This window comes from Argopecten irradians, chromosome 5 (genome assembly GCF_041381155.1).
Source record: "Argopecten irradians isolate NY chromosome 5, Ai_NY, whole genome shotgun sequence".
NCBI classification, from domain to species: Eukaryota; Metazoa; Mollusca; class Bivalvia; order Pectinida; family Pectinidae; genus Argopecten; species Argopecten irradians.
This window is the reverse complement of record NC_091138.1, coordinates 8375025-8395294: the sequence shown is the minus strand read 5'-3', so window position 1 is coordinate 8395294 and position 20270 is coordinate 8375025.

Here is a 20270-nt window from a genome sequence, read left to right as displayed (position 1 = left end):
AAAAAAGCTGGCAAACATGCGCACCAAAATGAAATGTCTCCAAGATCCTTCCAGTTGAGTGAGGATCTTATTCTAAACAAAAGTTGAGGTGTAATAGCATCCACTGAGGTCTGACTTAATCCCAAAACCCTTTTTGCACCCATTAACACCTGGTGCAAATGGTAATCTCCTGGAATCGGATTCGAAAATCCTGAAACACGATGAATGTGCGATATGATGTTCATATATTGGCGAATGGTATGATATTTCAACTGTTTCACTGTTATTAGGTAAGCCACCTGAAGCACATCTGATGATGCTGGCACTGGATTATACTTGTACCTGTCACAAAAAGCTGTGTAGCATCTCCAGTGTGTGGAATAAGTTCTACTGGTGGAATCAGCCCACGCCTTGCTTTTTAGTAGCTCTGCTGTTTCCATGAGCACAGTCTCTGACATACCACCTATTGATGAAAAAGTTTTGTGACATGTAAGTTGTCAGTTCATGAACATTAAATTGATCAAGTTGTAAAGATGGTAACAACTGGTATAGTAAGCTAAGTTTTCCATTTTCGTGAAGTCTAGAACACGTGTCTGCAATGACATTTTGGACTCCAGGAAAATACACACATTTCAATGTAAAGTTATAACATGCGCAAAACCAAAATAAAATTCGCAATATAAACATACAGAGTTCATTTCGAGAGGATCCTTTGTTAATCCATGACGCCGCCGTTTTATTGTCAGTATATATAACAACATGCTGATTTTTAAGCAAATGACACCAGCGACAGATAGCAAGATATATGGCAACTAGTTCTTTGATATTTATGTGTTCTCTGTAGATAGGGGGCATGTCTAGCTCCCAGTTAACATAGTAATAGTCTCCATTGTAGTATGCGCCTGCACCTTTATCACATGCGTCTGATTGAAGGGAGGTAACTGGCTTTGAATTCAGGATTTGCTGTGTCCCATTGAAAAAGTGTAGAAAAGACAACCACCACTCCAAATCCTTAAAAAATCCTGGAGACAGAAGGGCTTTATGATGAGTATCAGCCATTGCGTTTTTCATACTAATAATACGACGGAGAAAAGTTCGGCCACCACATATTACCTGAGCTGCCCAGCTTAATTTTCCACATAGAGTTTCTAATTGTTTTTTACTAGCACGCTTTTTCGATACATACGATTGTAACAGACAAGCAAAATGATTTAGCTTATCATGCGGTAATGAAAATGTCATGGTTTCACTGTCGATGACTATTCCCAGAAAAAGAATCCGCGTGGTTGGTCCTTCTACTTTTGACCAGTTTATAGAAAAACCGAGTTTACGTAATACTCTGATGAGGGTGTTTAAGGCCTGAAGGCATCTGTCAAATGAATGTTCCATGATCAGAAAGTCATCAAGGTAAGATATTACCCTGAAGCCATATTTACTTTTTAATATACGGCATACTGCGCTACTAAGGCGCTGGAATATCTGTGGACTTTTCGAAACGCCAAAGGGAAGTCTACAGTCATACATATAAGTGGGTTGGGTTTCACCAGAGAAAGTCCATTTTAACCCTGTAGCTGTGTAGTTGGATGGATGAATTGGAACAGATCTATACGCGTTACTAAGGTCTACTTTAGCCATATAACACCCCGGGGTGATATGCTTCGTGGCCTCCCGTAAATCCATATACTCGCATGAACAATCCGATAAAATGTGGTCATTTAGTGATAATTTAGATGGTCTACTGGCATCATGAATTAGGCGTACTTTAGAAGATGACTTTGGGATGGCCCCTAAAGCACTAATAATAGTCGGTTTTGACGCAGTCACTTTATAGTTGCCATGTAAGAGTTCATGTTTAATCTGCTTTTCAACTAAATCGAAGTATTTTGTGCAGGATGAATAATTGTCTGCCTCTACTGTGGAAATTGACTCTAGATTTGATTCTAGTAATTTAAATCCATGTTTCACACCTTCCAAAATGTAGTCACGGTCGAAATCATCCTCATCTAAAAGCCTAGACCACTCTTCAATACGTAGGGGCCCTCTAATATCCCCAGGGGTATTGTCCGTAACTGGGCCCGGGCCCAAATCTACTTTTTTGAATCCATGGAATGAGTACCTGTAGGGTGTATTGTTGCAGGATGGTCCCTCAAAAAACACAAACTACAATTATGCGCCATTCTACAATTTGTTAGCGATCTGTCGCACGATTCCACGTTGAAACGACGACAAATCTCCTTTCAATTCGGAAGGAACGGGCCTTTTCTGCGTTTACTATTAGTGGGCGTAGATAAAACTTCTGAACTGCCTTTGGTTGTTTTCAATACCAATTGGAAATCTTGTATGTCCCTTCGAGACGATGACCACTTAAAACCTTCTTTCTTCTGAGCCTCGCGATATTCTTTGTCGTATGCTAATACACTTACTCGTTGGTATCTATGAAAGTAACGCAGGGTGTTTTGAGTGTACTTTAGGTAATCAAGCATGCCTGCATTATCTATCTCCTTGGAGTCAAGCATGTGCAATAATATTGCAATACAACCATATCCCCATTGCTCAACCGAGATATTTTGTATGTCTGGTTTTACTTTTTTGCTGACCTTCACATTGCCTTCGGTGCTAATTGTTATGGTATCACTATTCTCAGATTTCATAGTGGGGTCTTCCCAAATGAAGTCGGTGATTTATACGGCGATGACTTTTTACTAGGTTGTGTGTCTCTGAATAATAATTGTCGCATAATGTTCACGAAATCATTCTCACCTTGGTTTTTGTGTATTGTGTCTCCCTCTACCTGGTGGCTAGCTTTCACTGAATGAGCTCGAGGTTGTACCACGTGGAATCCATCGGGCCTATGTCCATGATCATCACCAGTCTCATTTAGGGAAAGTTGGTGTGATTGATAACCCGCAATTCTTTCTGCTATTTCTTTCCGCATTTTGAGTTTTTCTTCCTCCATTTTTAGCGCCCGGAGTTCAGAGGCCATCGTGGCCATTTCAAGGTCATGTTGAGAGGGGTCCACGTGGGATGTTATTGATCTTGAATTAATTGCTTTTTTACCCACAGGTCGTGGTAAAAGTCTATTTTGATTCGGAGTAGACCTCGTTGATTCTTCAATTTCAAGTTCATCGCGCTGCCCTTGTGGTGGGGCCACGTGCGCTTCGGGTTCACCTGAGAAGTCCGCCTCGGACTCTTCATCCGAAAGATTATTCTGGTTATCTGCCATTAATATGTCTGGCTCAAGAACAGATTTGGGAGGACCAAGTGTTCTAGCTAGTTTTTGTAACCTTTTAGGCCGATCTTCCATCGTTGTGGTCTTTGCAAAGAATCACCCATGCCGGCATTGCAACTTGCCTATCACTGCAATTAATTAACTCCTAACAGAGGAGAGCTATGCAAGGGGAGATAACCCCTGTCCTACAATAGCATGTAGGATATATATGAGCTATACATGCATTTATGACCATCATACAAAACTTAATTTTAATTACAAAAATTATCACTTTAAAGAGCATCTAGTTTTCTACACTGGTTTGCATGTTCTTAATATGTATATATTTAGACTAAAACAAAGTATGGACAACGGAAATATAATAAGAGTGTTAAATAAATACCATTCGCCGGTCATCGCTTCAGACTCTGCAGCCATCTTGTTGCTGAAAATAGCCTCTTTTAGGGCAAGGTCAAACGCGCCGTTTGATTGGTCGCGCACGCTGTCCCATATCATATATAGATGACAACGTTGTGAGGGCTATCCAATGCTTAGTTTCAGAGAAGAAGCCGTTTAAAGGAAATAGCCAATTTGACCCCTAATGGCCCCACCCCACAGGCCCCTGGGGGGTCAGCCACATCATTTGTACAGTTTTGAATCCCTACCCTATAAGGATGCTACCATTGAATTTGCATTTTCAGAGAAGAAGTCGTTTTTATGAAATAGCCAATTTGACCCCTTTTGGGCCCGCCAAACAGGGCACGAGGGTCAGCCCCATCATTTGTACAATTTTGAATTCCTACTGCCCTATAAGAATGCTACCATTGAATTTGCATTATGAGTGCTGTCCAACGCTTAGTTTCAGAGAAGTCGTTTATTAGAAAATTGCCAATTTGACCCCCTTTGACCCAACCCTCAGGCCCCCGGGGGGTTCAGCACCATCATTTGTACAATTTTGAATTCCCATCCTATAATGATGCTACCATTGCATTGTGGGTGCTATGCAATGCATAGTTTTAGAGAAGAAGTCGTTTATATGAAAATAGACAATTTAACCCCTTTTGGTCCTGCCCCTTTGGCCACCAGGGGTTGGCCCCCTCATTTGTACAGTTTTGAATCCCTACCCTATAAGGATGCTACCATTGCATTGTGAGTGCTATCAAATGCCTAGTTTCAGAGAAGTCGTTTATATGAAAATTGCCAATTTGACCCCTTTTGGCCCACACTCACAGGCCCCTGGGGGGTTAGCACCATCATTTGTACAACTTTGAATCCCCATCCTATAATGATGCTACCATTGCTTTATGAGTGCTAGTTATCACCTGCTTAGTTTTGGAGAAGATTTTAAGTTGTTTATATATCAAAATTGCCAATTTGACCCCTTTTGGCCCACTCCAACAGGCCCCTGGGGGTCAGCCTCATCATTTGTATAATTTTGAATCCCTACCCTATAAGGATGCTACCATTGAATTTGCATTATGAGTGCTGTCCGGCAATGCTTAGTTTCAGAGAAGAAGTCGTTTTTATGAAATAGCCAATTTGACCCCTTTTGGGCCCGCCAAACAGGGCACGAGGGTCAGCCCCATCATTTGTACAATTTTGAATTCCTACTGCCCTATAAGAATGCTACCATTGAATTTGCATTATGAGTGCTGTCCAATGCTTAGTTTCAGAGAAGTCGTTTATTAGAAAATTGCCAATTTGACCCCCTTTGACCCAACCCTCAGGCCCCCGGGGGGTTCAGCACCATCATTTGTACAATTTTGAATTCCCATCCTATAATGATGCTACCATTGCATTGTGGGTGCTATGCAATGCATAGTTTTAGAGAAGAAGTCGTTTATATGAAAATAGACAATTTAACCCCTTTTGGTCCTGCCCCTTTGGCCACCAGGGGTTGGCCCCCTCATTTGTACAGTTTTGAATCCCTACCCTATAAGGATGCTACCATTGCATTGTGAGTGCTATCAAATGCCTAGTTTCAGAGAAGTCGTTTATATGAAAATTGCTAATTTGACCCCTTTTGGCCCACACTCACAGGCCCCCGGGGGGTTAGCACCATCATTTGTACAACTTTGAATCCCCATCCTATAATGATGCTACCATTGCTTTATGAGTGCTAGTTATCACCTGCTTAGTTTTGGAGAAGATTTTAAGTTGTTTATATATCAAAATTGCCAATTTGACCCCTTTTGGCCCACTCCAACAGGCCCCTGGGGGTCAGCCTCATCATTTGTATAATTTTGAATCCCTACCCTATCAGGATGCTACCATTGCATTATGAGTGCTATCCAATACTAAGTTTCAGAGAAGAAGTCGTTTATATGAAATAGCCAATTTGACCCCTTTTGGCACGGGCCCTTAGGACCCCATGGTTTCAGCACCATCATTTGTACAACTTTGAATCCCCACCCTATAATGATGCTACCATTGCATTATGAGTGCTATCACCTGCTTAGTTTCGGAGAAGAAGTTGTTTATATGAAATAGCCAATTTGACCCCTTTTGGCCCCACCCCACAGGCCCCTGGGGGGTCAGCCTCATCATTTGTAAAATTTTGAATCCCCATCCTATAATGATGCTTCCATTGCATTATGAGTGCTATCACCTGCTTAGTTTCGGAGAAGAAGTTATTTATATGAAATCGCCAATTTGACCCCTTTTTGCCCCACCCCACAGGCCCCTGGGGGGTCAGCCTCATCATTTGTAAAATTTTGAATCCCCACCCTATAATGATGCTTCCATTGCATTATGAGTGCTATCACCTGCTTAGCTTCAAAGAAGTCAAAGTTGTTTAAATGAAAATTGCCAATTTGACCCCATTTGGCCCTGCCCCTCAGGCCCCTGGTGGGGTCAGCCCGACCATTTGTACAATTTTCATTCAGTAGCCCATAAGGATGCTATAAGTTAAATTTTGTTAAAATCTGGCCAGCTGGATGCTGTTGTATCGCATTAGCTCACCATGATCCTTTGAACCAGGTGAGCTAAAAAAAACTTTATTCGAGGCGGGGGTAAAAATTCTGATATGGCAACTATCGTCCCTTTCTCTGTTTATCCAAATTTTTTAATAATTTTTTCAAATCTCGTATTTTCTGAAAAAAATCACTTGACTGTTATATATTTTCATCAGTTCATCCACCAAATACAAAAAAAAAATGTATGAGTATCTTGTACTATACTTGGCATCTACCCCACATAGGAAACCACATGACCACCACAGCCCTAAAAAACTCCATCTTTTTTACCTTCTAAATATTTTAATTCAGTGTATCCTTATACGAACAATACTGACGAAAGTACAAAAACAAAATTGAAACTTGTAATAAAAGTGATTATTTATGAAGTCATATACATAAGTCATTAGTACAATTTGCAGGGACAAATATGAAATCATTGTGTGTTTGGATTTATTGCATTGAGAACATTGATCTATCTTAAAATTATTGTTAGGTAATCAAAATTCCTAGGAAAGCTCTACTCATATTGCAATAGTAGCATGCAGGGATAATGAGTTACCAAGTTTGTTCAAATCAATTACCTTGACTATTTGAGGTCATAGGGGTCAAATAGGTAAAAACTGTTAAACAACTTCTTGTCAATAATGAAGTCAAGGGGCCTAGAAAACAGACCATGGGCTTGAGACATCCTGAGATGAAGGGTAACCAAGTTTGTTTAAATTTAACAAAATTTTACCTTCATTCAACGTCACAGGAGTCAAATGGTCTGAAATATTTAACACAGGTTCTTATCAATAACTATTAAGAGACATGGACACATATTATTAAATAAATAATCTGAACATCTTGTAAAATGAGAGTCCTAGATATATGATATTGACTCTGTAATGTAAAATGAGAGTCCTAGATATATGATATTGACTCTGTAATGTAAAATGAGAGTCCTAGATATATGATATTGACTCTGTAACATGTTGGTCATGTAAATGACATCAAGATCACAAAGATTAAAGGCCCACTACCTTTCCGGTGCAAAATTTAAAGGTTTCTTGAAAACATCATTAATAACATAAGAACATACATATCGATGGCATAAGATGAGGTAACAATACCAAACATATGCAAAATTTTCTGCGTAAGTTATGATAACTGTGGAGATTCATTCTGCCGCAGTGACATTCAACTACCGGACGGTATTTAGGACGATGGCGGGAAACATAAGACGACCCGCGTTATGAAAATTAACATTTTATTTATTTTAATTATATTGTTCAGAAGCTAATGATAAGTGTAGTATTAACAGTAAGTTAATAACTTTTGCGACTCTTCAAAATCATCGATCTCGTTTTACATTCCCATTTTAAAAATGAAAAGCCGTTTCAGAAAAGTAGTGGGCCTAAATGGTTGAAAATTCTTAAAGATGCTCCACCGCAGACAGAACATAAATGATATTCATCATTTGAACAATAATTGGTGTTTAATCAGGTATATATATATGTCTAATGAACACAAAAAATAATATTAATTAAATAATTTATTTTGCCTTTGGTGCATGGGCTATCAGTACTTCATTCCATATAGGATGTAGTGCCACAGAATTTTTTCAGGACGCAATTAATTATTTTTTATATTTTTAATTTAAACAAAAAATTAGAAGCTCAAACATTTCAATGGTGGTAACAGTATTAAGTTAGTAACTTTTGTAACTGAAGAACAAGAGGCCCAGAGGGCCTGTATCGCTCACCTGGTTTGTAATGCCTAGGAATGTTCTGAATAAAAGTTCATTGTTTCTTTTCTGAATTCCCCTATTGGGGCCCACACTTTCTGCTACAGGGGGTCAAAGCCAAAATTTATACAAATTCTGTTAAACCCAAGGATGTTTCTAGGCCAAATTTGGTTACAATCAATGCAGAACTATATGACAATAAGCGATTTACAGAATTTACCTCTATTTCCCCTATTGGGCCCCGCCCCTCCTGCCCCCGGGAGGTCAGAGCCAAAATTTATACAAGTTCTGTTTCCCTTCCCCCAAGGATGTTTGTGGTCAAATTTGGTTACAATCCATGCAGAACTCTAGGACAAGTAGCAATTTATAAGATTACCTCTATTTCCCCTATTGGGCCCCGCCCCTCCTGCCCCCGGGAGGTCAGAGCCAAAATTTATACAAGTTCTGTTCCCCTTCCCCCAAGGATGTTTGTGGCCAAATTTGGTTACAATCCATGCAGAACTCTAGGACAAGTAGCGATTTATAGGATTTACCTCTATTTCCCCTATTGGGCCCCACCCCTCTTGCCCCCGGGGGATCAGAGCCAAAATTTATACAAGTTCTGTTTCCCTTCCCCCAAGGATGTTTGTGGTCAAATTTGGTTACAATCCATGCAGAACTCTAGGACAAGTAGCAATTTATAAGATTACCTTTATTTCCCCTATTGGGCCCCGGCCCTCCTGCCCCCGGGAGGTCAGAGCCAAAATTTATACAAGTTCTGTTTCCCTTCCCCCAAGGATGTTTGTGGTCAAATTTGGTTACAATCCATGCAGAACTCTAGGACAAGTAGCAATTTATAAGATTACCTCTATTTCCCCTATTGGGCCCCGCCCCTCCTGCCCCCAGGGGATCAGAGCCAAAATTTATACAAGTTCTGTTTCCCTTCCCCCAAGGATGTTTGTGGTCAAATTTGGTTACAATCCATGCAGAACTCTAGGACAAGTAGCAATTTATAAGATTACCTCTATTTCCCCTATTGGGCCCCGCCCCTCCTGCCCCCAGGGTGTCAGAGCCAAAATTTATACAAGTTCTGTTTCCCTTCCCCCAAGGATGTTTGTGGTCAAATTTGGTTACAATCCATGCAGAACTCTAGGACAAGTAGCAATTTATAAGATTACCTCTATTTCCCCTATTGGGCCCCGCCCCTCCTGCCCCCAGGGGGTCAGAGCCAAAATTTATACTGGTTCTGTTTCCCTTCCCCAAAGGATATTTGTGGCCAAATTTGGTTACAATCCATGCAGAACTCTAGGACAAGTAGCGTTTTATAAGATTACCTCTATTTCCCCTATTAGGCCCCGCCCCTCCTGCCCCCGGGAGGTCAGAGCCAAAATTTATACAAGTTCTGTTCCCCTTCCACCAAGGATGTTTGTGGCCAAATTTGGTTACAATCCATGCAGAACTCTAGGACAAGTAGCGATTTATAGGATTTACCTCTATTTCCCCTATTGGGCACCGCCCCTCCTGCCCCCAGGGGGTCAGAGCCAAAATTTATACAAGTTCTGTTCCCCTTCCCCCAAGGATGTTTGTGGCCAAATTTGGTTACAATCCATGCAGAACTCTAGGACAAGTAGCGATTTATAGGATTTACCTCTATTTTCCCTATTGGGCCCCGCCCCTCCTGCCCCCAGGGGGTCAGAGCCAAAATTTATACAAGTTCTGTTCCCCTTCCCCCAAGGATGTTTGTGGCCAAATTTGGTTACAATCCATGCAGAACTCTAGGACAAGTAGCGTTTTATAGGATTTACCTTTATTTTCCCTATTGGGCCCCGCCCCTCCTGCCCCCGTGGGGTCAGAGCCAAAATTTATACAGGTTCTGTTCCCCTTCCCCCAAGGATGTTTGTGGCCAAATTTGGTTACAATCCATGCAGAACTCTAGGACAAGTAGCGATTTATAGGATTTACCTCTATTTCCCCTATTGGGCCCCGCCCCTCCTGCCCCCGGGGGGTCAGAGCCAAAATTTATACAAGTTCTGTTCCCCATCCCCAAAGGATGTTTGTGGCCAAATTTGGTTACAATCCATGCAGAACTCTAGGACAAGTAGCGTTTTATAGGATTTACCTCTATTTTCCCTATTGGGCCCCGCCCCTCCTGCCCCCAGGGGGTCAGAGCCAAAATTTATACAAGTTCTGTTCCCCTTCCCCCAAGGATGTTTGTGGTCAAATTTGGTTACAATCCATGCAGAACTCTAGGACAAGTAGCAATTTATAAGATTACCTTTATTTCCCCTATTGGGCCCCGCCCCTCCTGCCCCCGGGAGGTCAGAGCCAAAATTTATACAAGTTCTGTTTCCCTTCCCCCAAGGATGTTTGTGGTCAAATTTGGTTACAATCCATGCAGAACTCTAGGACAAGTAGCAATTTATAAGATTACCTCTATTTCCCCTATTGGGCCCCGCCCCTCCTGCCCCCAGGGGGTCAGAGCCAAAATTTATACAAGTTCTGTTTCCCTTCCCCCAAGGATGTTTGTGGTCAAATTTGGTTACAATCCATGCAGAACTCTAGGACAAGTAGCAATTTATAAGATTTACCTCTATTTCCCCTATTGGGCCCCGCCCCTCCTGCCCCCAGGGGGTCAGAGCCAAAATTTATACAAGTTCTGTTCCCCTTCCCCCAAGGATGTTTGTGGTCAAATTTGGTTACAATCCATGCAGAACTCTAGGACAAGTAGCAATTTATAAGATTTACCTCTATTTCCCCTATTGGGCCCCGCCCCTCCTGCCCCCAGGGGGTCAGAGCCAAAATTTATACAAGTTCTGTTCCCCTTCCCCCAAGGATGTTTGTGGCCAAATTTGGTTACAATCCATGCAGAACTCTAGGACAAGTAGCGATTTATAGGATTTACCTCTATTTCCCCTATTGGGCCCCGCCCCTCCTGCCCCCAGGAGGTCAGAGCCAAAATTTATACAAGTTCTGTTCCCCTTCCCCCAAGGATGTTTGTGGCCAAATTTGGTTACAATCCATGCAGAACTCTAGGACAAGTAGCGATTTATAGGATTTACCTCTATTTCCCCTATTGGGCCCCGCCCCTCCTGCCCCCAGGGGGTCAGAGCCAAAATTTATACAAGTTCTGTTCCCCTTCCCCCAAGGATGTTTGTGGCCAAATTTGGTTACAATCCATGCAGAACTCTAGGACAAGTAGCGATTTATAGGATTTACCTCTATTTCCCCTATTGGGCCCCGCCCCTCCTGCCCCCAGGGGGTCAGAGCCAAAATTTATACAAGTTCTGTTCCCCTTCCCCCAAGGATGTTTGTGGCCAAATTTGGTTACAATCCATGCAGAACTCTAGGACAAGTAGCGTTTTATAGGATTTACCTTTATTTTCCCTATTGGGCCCCGCCCCTCCTGCCCCCGGGGGGTCAGAGCCAAAATTTATACAAGTTCTGTTCCCCTTCCCCCAAGGATGTTTGTGGCCAAATTTGGTTACAATCCATGCAGAACTCTAGGACAAGTAGCGATTTATAAGATTACCTCTATTTCCCCTATTGGGCCCCGCCCCTCCTGCCCCCAGGGGGTCAGAGCCAAAATTTATACAAGTTCTGTTCCCCTTCCCCCAAGGATGTTTGTGGCCAAATTTGGTTACAATCCATGCAGAACTCTAGGACAAGTAGCGATTTATAGGATTTACCTCTATTTCCCCTATTGGGCCCCGCCCCTCCTGCCCCCAGGGGGTCAGAGCCAAAATTTATACAAGTTCTGTTCCCCATCCCCCAAGGATGTTTGTGGCCAAATTTGGTTACAATCCATGCAGAACTCTAGGACAAGTAGCGTTTTATAGGATTTACCTTTATTTTCCCTATTGGGCCCCGCCCCTCCTGCCCCCGGGGGGTCAGAGCCAAAATTTATACAAGTTCTGTTCCCCTTCCCCCAAGGATGTTTGTGGCCAAATTTGGTTACAATCCATGCAGAACTCTAGGACAAGTAGCAATTTATAAGATTTACCTCTATTTCCCCTATTGGGCCCCGCCCCTCCTGCCCCCAGGGGATCAGAGCCAAAATTTATACAAGTTCTGTTCCCCTTCCCCCAAGGATGTTTGTGGCCAAATTTGGTTACAATCCATGCAGAACTCTAGGACAAGTAGCAATTTATAGGATTTACCTCTATTTCCCCTATTGGGCCCCGCCCCTCCTGCCCCCAGGGGGTCAGAGCCAAAATTTATACAAGTTCTGTTTCCCTTCCCCCAAGGATGTTTGTGGTCAAATTTGGTTACAATCCATGCAGAACTCTAGGACAAGTAGCAATTTATAAGATTACCTCTATTTTCCCTATTGGGCCCCGCCCCTCCTGCCCCCAGGGGGGTCAGAGCCAAAATTTATACAAGTTCTGTTTCCCTTCCCCCAAGGATGTTTGTGGTCAAATTTGGTTACAATCCATGCAGAACTCTAGGACAAGTAGCAATTTATAGGATTTACCTTTATTTTCCCTATTGGGCCCCGCCCCTCCTGCCCCCGGGGGGTCAGAGCCAAAATTTATACAAGTTCTGTTCCCCTTCCCCCAAGGATGTTTGTGGCCAAATTTGGTTACAATCCATGCAGAACTCTAGGACAAGTAGCGATTTATAAGATTACCTCTATTTCCCCTATTAGGCCCCGCCCCTCCTGCCCCCGGGAGGTCAGAGCCAAAATTTATACAAGTTCTGTTCCCCTTCCGCCAAGGATGTTTGTGGCCAAATTTGGTGACAATCCATGCAGAACTCTAGGACAAGTGGCGATTTATAGGATTTACCTCTATTTCCCCTATTGGGCCCCGCCCCTCCTGCCCCCAGGGGGTCAGAGCCAAAATTTATACAAGTTCTGTTCCCCTTCCCCCAAGGATGTTTGTGGCCAAATTTGGTTACAATCCATGCAGAACTCTAGGACAAGTAGCGATTTATAGGATTTACCTCTATTTCCCCTATTGGGCCCCGCCCCTCCTGCCCCCAGGGGGTCAGAGCCAAAATTTATACAAGTTCTGTTCCCCTTCCCCCAAGGATGTTTGTGGCCAAATTTGGTTACAATCCATGCAGAACTCTAGGACAAGTAGCGTTTTATAGGATTTACCTTTATTTTCCCTATTGGGCCCCGCCCCTCCTGCCCCCGGGGGGTCAGAGCCAAAATTTATACAGGTTCTGTTCCCCTTCCCCCAAGGATGTTTGTGGCCAAATTTGGTTACAATCCATGCAGAACTCTAGGACAAGTAGCGATTTATAAGATTACCTCTATTTCCCCTATTAGGCCCCGCCCCTCCTGCCCCCGGGAGGTCAGAGCCAAAATTTATACAAGTTCTGTTCCCCTTCCCCCAAGGATGTTTGTGGCCAAATTTGGTTACAATCCATGCAGAACTCTAGGACAAGTAGCGATTTATAGGATTTACCTCTATTTCCCCTATTGGGCCCCGCCCCTCCTGCCCCCAGGGGGTCAGAGCCAAAATTTATACAAGTTCTGTTCCCCTTCCCCCAAGGATGTTTGTGGCCAAATTTGGTTACAATCCATGCAGAACTCTAGGACAAGTAGCGTTTTATAGGATTTACCTCTATTTTCCCTATTGGGCCCCGCCCCTCCTGCCCCCGGGGGGTCAGAGCCAAAATTTATACAAGTTCTGTTCCCCTTCCCCCAAGGATGTTTGTGGCCAAATTTGGTTACAATCCATGCAGAACTCTAGGACAAGTAGCGATTTATAGGATTTACCTCTATTTTCCCTATTGGGCCCCGCCCCTCCTGCCCCCGGGGGGTCAGAGCCAAAATTTATACAAGTTCTGTTCCCCTTCCCCCAAGGATGTTTGTGGCCAAATTTGGTTACAATCCATGCAGAACTCTAGGACAAGTAGCAATTTATAAGATTACCTCTATTTCCCCTATTGGGCCCCGCCCCTCCTGCCCCCAGGGGGTCAGAGCCAAAATTTATACAAGTTCTGTTTCCCTTCCCCCAAGGATGTTTGTGGTCAAATTTGGTTACAATCCATGCAGAACTCTAGGACAAGTAGCAATTTATAGGATTTACCTCTATTTTCCCCTATTGGGCCCCGCCCCTCCTGCCCCCGTGGGGTCAGAGCCAAAATTTATACAAGTTCTGTTCCCCTTCCCCCAAGGATGTTTGTGGCCAAATTTGGTTACAATCCATGCAGAACTCTAGGACAAGTAGCAATTTATAAGATTACCTTTATTTTCCCTATTGGGCCCCGCCCCTCCTGCCCCCGGGGGGTCAGAGCCAAAATTTATACAGGTTCTGTTTCCCTTCCCCCAAGGATGTTTGTGGTCAAATTTGGTTACAATCCATGCAGAACTCTAGGACAAGTAGCGATTTATAAGATTACCTCTATTTCCCCTATTGGGCCCCGCCCCTCCTGCCCCCAGGGGGTCAGAGCCAAAATTTATACAAGTTCTGTTCCCCTTCCCCCAAGGATGTTTGTGGCCAAATTTGGTTACAATCCATGCAGAACTCTAGGACAAGTAGCAATTTATAAGATTTACCTTTATTTCCCCTATTGGGCCCCGCCCCTCCTGCCCCCAGGGGGTCAGAGCCAAAATTTATACAAGTTCTGTTTCCCTTCCCCCAAGGATGTTTGTGGTCAAATTTGGTTACAATCCATGCAGAACTCTAGGACAAGTAGCAATTTATAGGATTTACCTCTATTTCCCCTATTGGGCCCCGCCCCTCCTGCCCCCAGGGGATCAGAGCCAAAATTTATACAAGTTCTGTTTCCCTTCCCCCAAGGATGTTTGTGGTCAAATTTGGTTACAATCCATGCAGAACTCTAGGACAAGTAGCAATTTATAAGATTACCTTTATTTCCCCTATTGGGCCCCGCCCCTCCTGCCCCCAGGGGATCAGAGCCAAAATTTATACAAGTTCTGTTTCCCTTCCCCCAAGGATGTTTGTGGTCAAATTTGGTTACAATCCATGCAGAACTCTAGGACAAGTAGCAATTTATAAGATTACCTCTATTTCCCCTATTGGGCCCCGCCCCTCCTGCCCCCGGGGGGTCAGAGCCAAAATTTATACAAGTTCTGTTTCCCTTCCCCCAAGGATGTTTGTGGCCAAATTTGGTTACAATCCATGCAGAACTCTAGGACAAGTAGCAATTTATAAGATTACCTCTATTTCCCCTATTGGGCCCCGCCCCTCCTGCCCCCGGGGGATCAGAGCCAAAATTTATACAAGTTCTGTTTCCCTTCCCCCAAGGATGTTTGTGGCCAAATTTGGTTACAATCCATGCAGAACTCTAGGACAAGTAGCGATTTATAGGATTTACCTCTATTTCCCCTATTGGGCCCCGCCCCTCCTGCCCCCGGGGGGTCAGAGCCAAAATTTATACAAGTTCTGTTCCCCTTCCCCCAAGGATGTTTGTGGCCAAATTTGGTTACAATCCATGCAGAACTCTAGGACAAGTAGCGATTTATAGGATTACCTCTATTTCCCCTATTGGGCCCCGCCCCTCCTGCCCCCGGGAGGTCAGAGCCAAAATTTATACAAGTTCTGTTCCCCTTCCCCCAAGGATGTTTGTGGCCAAATTTGGTTACAATCCATGCAGAACTCTAGGACAAGTAGCGATTTATAGGATTTACCTCTATTTCCCCTATTGGGCCCCGCCCCTCCTGCCCCCAGGGGATCAGAGCCAAAATTTATACAAGTTCTGTTCCCCTTCCCCCAAGGATGTTTGTGGCCAAATTTGGTTACAATCCATGCAGAACTCTAGGACAAGTAGCAATTTATAAGATTACCTTTATTTCCCCTATTGGGCCCCGCCCCTCCTGCCCCCAGGGGGTCAGAGCCAAAATTTATACAAGTTCTGTTCCCCTTCCCCAAAGGATGTTTGTGGCCAAATTTGGTTACAATCCATGCAGAACTCTAGGACAAGTAGCAATTTATAAGATTACCTCTATTTTCCCCTATTGGGCCCCGCCCCCTCCTGCCCCCAGGGGGTCAGAGCCAAAATTTATACAAGTTCTGTTTCCCTTCCCCAAGGATGTTTGTGGCCAAATTTGGTTACAATCCATGCAGAACTCTAGGACAAGTAGCAATTTATAAGATTACCTTTATTTCCCCTATTGGGCCCCGCCCCTCCTGCCCCCGGGGGGTCAGAGCCAAAATTTATACAAGTTCTGTTCCCCTTCCCCCAAGGATGTTTGTGGCCAAATTTGGTTACAATCCATGCAGAACTCTAGGACAAGTAGCGATTTATAGGATTAACCTCTATTTCCCCTATTGGGCCCCGCCCCTCCTGCCCCCGGGGGGTCAGAGCCAAAATTTATACAAGTTCTGTTCCCCTTCCCCCAAGGATGTTTGTGGCCAAATTTGGTTACAATCCATGCAGAACTCTAGGACAAGTAGCGATTTATAGGATTTACCTTTATTTCCCCTATTGGGCCCCGCCCCTCCTGCCCCCGGGGGGTCAGAGCCAAAATTTATACAAGTTCTGTTTCCCTTCCCCCAAGGATGTTTGTGGTCAAATTTGGTTACAATCCATGCAGAACTCTAGGACAAGTAGCAATTTATAGGATTTACCTCTATTTCCCCTATTGGGCCCCGCCCCTCCTGCCCCCGGGGGGTCAGAGCCAAAATTTATACAAGTTCTGTTCCCCTTCCCCCAAGGATGTTTGTGGCCAAATTTGGTTACAATCCATGCAGAACTCTAGGACAAGTAGCGTTTTATAGGATTTACCTTTATTTTCCCTATTGGGCCCCGCCCCTCCTGCCCCCAGGGGGGGTCAGAGCCAAAATTTATACAAGTTCTGTTCCCCTTCCCCCAAGGATGTTTGTGGCCAAATTTGGTTACAATCCAGCTTGTCAATTTTTATATTCAGGTCTTAAGACCTCTGACCGTCGAAGTATCGGGCGATACGTTATTTCCGGACGGAATTTACTAGTTGTATTGAAAAAGGTCTGGGATTATCTAGCGCGCTTTATTGGTAAGAAGTTGACATGACATTCCTATCACAGGGGTACTAGGGGGGACTTATAATTAATAAGGTGCATTGCCATCTTCCAACACCTACTCCAGAGTAATGGGTATGTATAGTTCCGTTACGGGGTCATCCCCACCACGTTACCTGTTATAACCCATAGTTGCCTAATAGATTCTACCAACAGACTTGGTATATATGGTCGATAAAGTTCTGGACACCCCAAGTCATCGACGAGAGGGGTCGTTGGTTTATGTGTTTTTTTGATTTTTTAATCCGGGGGATACCTTTCCTCTGTTTTGTCCAAAAAAATACAATCAAGCTTCGCATCTGGGCACAGGTTTTTTTAATTACTAATTTCATCTTCCGAAATGTTTGCCCACTGATAGGATAAAAAATCACGAAAATGCTATTAGGATAGTTTCAAACGGCGTAAAAACAAGAGAAATCGATACTAATTTTTGGATGGATGAATACGCACGATCAGAATATAGGAATGTGGAACATTTTGGTTGTGTTATTTTTAATAGAAATCAGAGAAACTACTTCGGTATGCATTTTGCCATAACATCAAGCGTTTTGGGTACAAAACAATATAAGGGCATGTTTTTTGATTGTTTTAGATTTTGTTTTTTAGTGTGGTGCAGCGTATGCTGGCGTATTAATTTATCAGGTGTTGGATTTATTGATAAGTGTATGGTGATATGCAGTTCCCACCAACACCTAATCATGGGGATATTTACTGATTTTTTTCACTTTTAAAAAAGGTGTGATTAGTTTCGACTAGTAATGTGGATATTATCAGTTGAAGTACATTATGTTTGTTTTATATTCCCGAGTTAAAATTTTGTTGTGAAAAATTTCCAAATTCTTTTGCGATTAGAATTTAGAAGCCACCCCCCCCCCCTATTGGGTCCATTATAGTTAAACCTTTATGATTATAGCGTAATTAAAGGTTCTGGACATGATTACCTATTAAAGTCAACTTTCAGAGGGGGGGAATCCTGTTAGTTTGCAATACGGCTTATTTGAATAGTTTAGTTTATTGGAATAAAAAATATTGTTTGGTTCCCCGGATTTTTGTCTGTTAATTTGAACAGTAAACCACGTGTGGTAAAGCCCTGTCAACGTAAGTGGGTATATACACCGTTAGCAGGAGTAGGTTCAATTCAATTTCAAAGAGACTGTCACTATTTTTTCAAAAACAGAGCCAACCCATATATAAAATTGGTTTTTTAACACCGGGGCCCCCCCCCCTGGCGGGGGGCTTTCCCATGAAAGTTTTACGTTTTTCTCCAACGGTTGATAGATTTTTTTTTTTTATGTTTTTTTTTGTAACTTAAAATGCACCCATTTCTCAAAACTTAGTTTTTTGGAAATCATAACTATGTAGTGTTAAGGTGTTTGTCGAAGGGGGGAAAAAAAAATAGCAACTTTTTATTTCTAATCGGTTTTTTCTCTTACTCTTGGCAATGTTGGTACTTGATATATTAGATTTGGAGATTGCAATTTCCCGGCAATAACTTTTGAAAATATAATATTTTCGTGTATGTATGAAAAACCTTTCTGTATAATATCATTACAAAAAATTAGCTGTAACTCAATTCCCCAATAATAACTGTGGTCTAAAATGTGTTTGCCTTCTATTTCTGTAATATTATACCTTTCTATGTATTGATATTTTTTTCGCAGTGGGAGTTTAAAAACTTTTTACAATTTTTGGGACGATAATTTTCTAGAAGCAAATTCAATTTTACGCAACATGTAAAAGAGAACCCATTTGAAAACTATGTGTTTACGGAGAATCATGTTTGCGAAATTTCGCATAAAACATGCCAACATGAAATTATTTTACCAGTATTTTTCCCCTTAATTATGATACTTGTCCCTTTTTATCATATTAAAAACTTTTAATTTATGTTGTACTTAACAAAACAACAAAACGCTTCCAAATTTATTATATTTTGCTGAAACAAAAAACATAATTCAATGAAAAAAAAAATACCGGATATCGTTTCATACATAACATGCTGTATTAAATTTAAAATGTAGTTATATAGATATGTTGTATCTGAGCGTTCACGTATAGGCTGTTCAGAGTATTAAAAAGAATTGATAGGAAGATCGTTTTATAACAGTTTGGTTTAAAAGCAATCAATTACACATTCATCCCATTAACGTCATATTACCCCATTTTCTATGGGGAGACACTAAATTGTCCTTACATGTTTGAATTTTCTGATAATCCATATTCGATTTCTCTAATTGGTTATCGTTTCGGCCTTCAATGATTGCACACGGAAAAAATTTACATTATTGTAGACTGCAAATTTATGTGTGTTTCTTTTTTTTGGGGTTCTGTTTTCGACGGGTTATTGTTGAATAGTAGGCAATGGTTAGTTATATAGACATGTTCACTCATATGAAAAAAATCCTGCGGTTTCGTTTTGTTATAATTTTAATTTCCTTTTAAGACATTATTAATTTAAACTCTAACTCGTACCAGTATATTTATAACAAATGTAATTAATAAAGTTTGATTGGGGGAATCCGTGTTCATTTGTATAAAATTCTGGTTGATATTACTGCTTTTGACCCAAGGAATAATAGCATGCGGGAAATATTAATTTACCAATTTGGGTCAAATTATTTTTCAATTTAACTATAATAACACACATTTGTATGTTCTTGGATTGCGGTATGTATATTTATATAAAGAGGCCTATTTTGTGTTTGCTCATTTACTCTTGTTTTGCTGTTTCTGTTAAAACAGCTGGGCTGCAAACAAAAAATCCTCCCAGTGATGGGGGCTGAATCAATAACAAAAACAAACATCGACAACTACTTACATCAATCTTAAATTATAATAATCTGTACTTAAGGATACCAATACGGATGCGTGGATTATTGGTGCAAAATCTGTATTATTTTTCGAGTGAAATATAAAGAAACTCATCATAAACTATGTCATGTTAAAAAGTCTCAAGAGGGCAGTTATACCTAGATATTACCTATAAAAATTGTAAGTTTTTATCTAAGGTATTACCCTATAAAATATTTACGTTTTTTTCTAGCTATACCTACAAAATGTCAATTTTTTATGTATTATAACCGACAATAATGTAAACGTTTTTAGCTAAAAATTCCTAAATATATACATTGATACCGTAACCAAATAATGGTCAAAAGTTTCTAGTTATTACCTACAAATTTAGGTTGTCATGGAAAAAAATTAATCAAACTTTTTGCATGTTAGGAATTTCAAAGTTATAGTTTTTTCTGTTGCCTAGACCCAACTTTTATATAATATGTATTTTTAAGCAACTAATTGCTTTTGTTAATGGAAAAATTCAAGACTCAAACGCCATGAATATAAGGGTACGAATTCCCCACGCGAAAAGGTGTTGCCCGTGGTGTAGGTTGGTAATATCTTTCTACGGTTTATTTATACAAAACATTCCTTTTAACCTCTCAAATAGG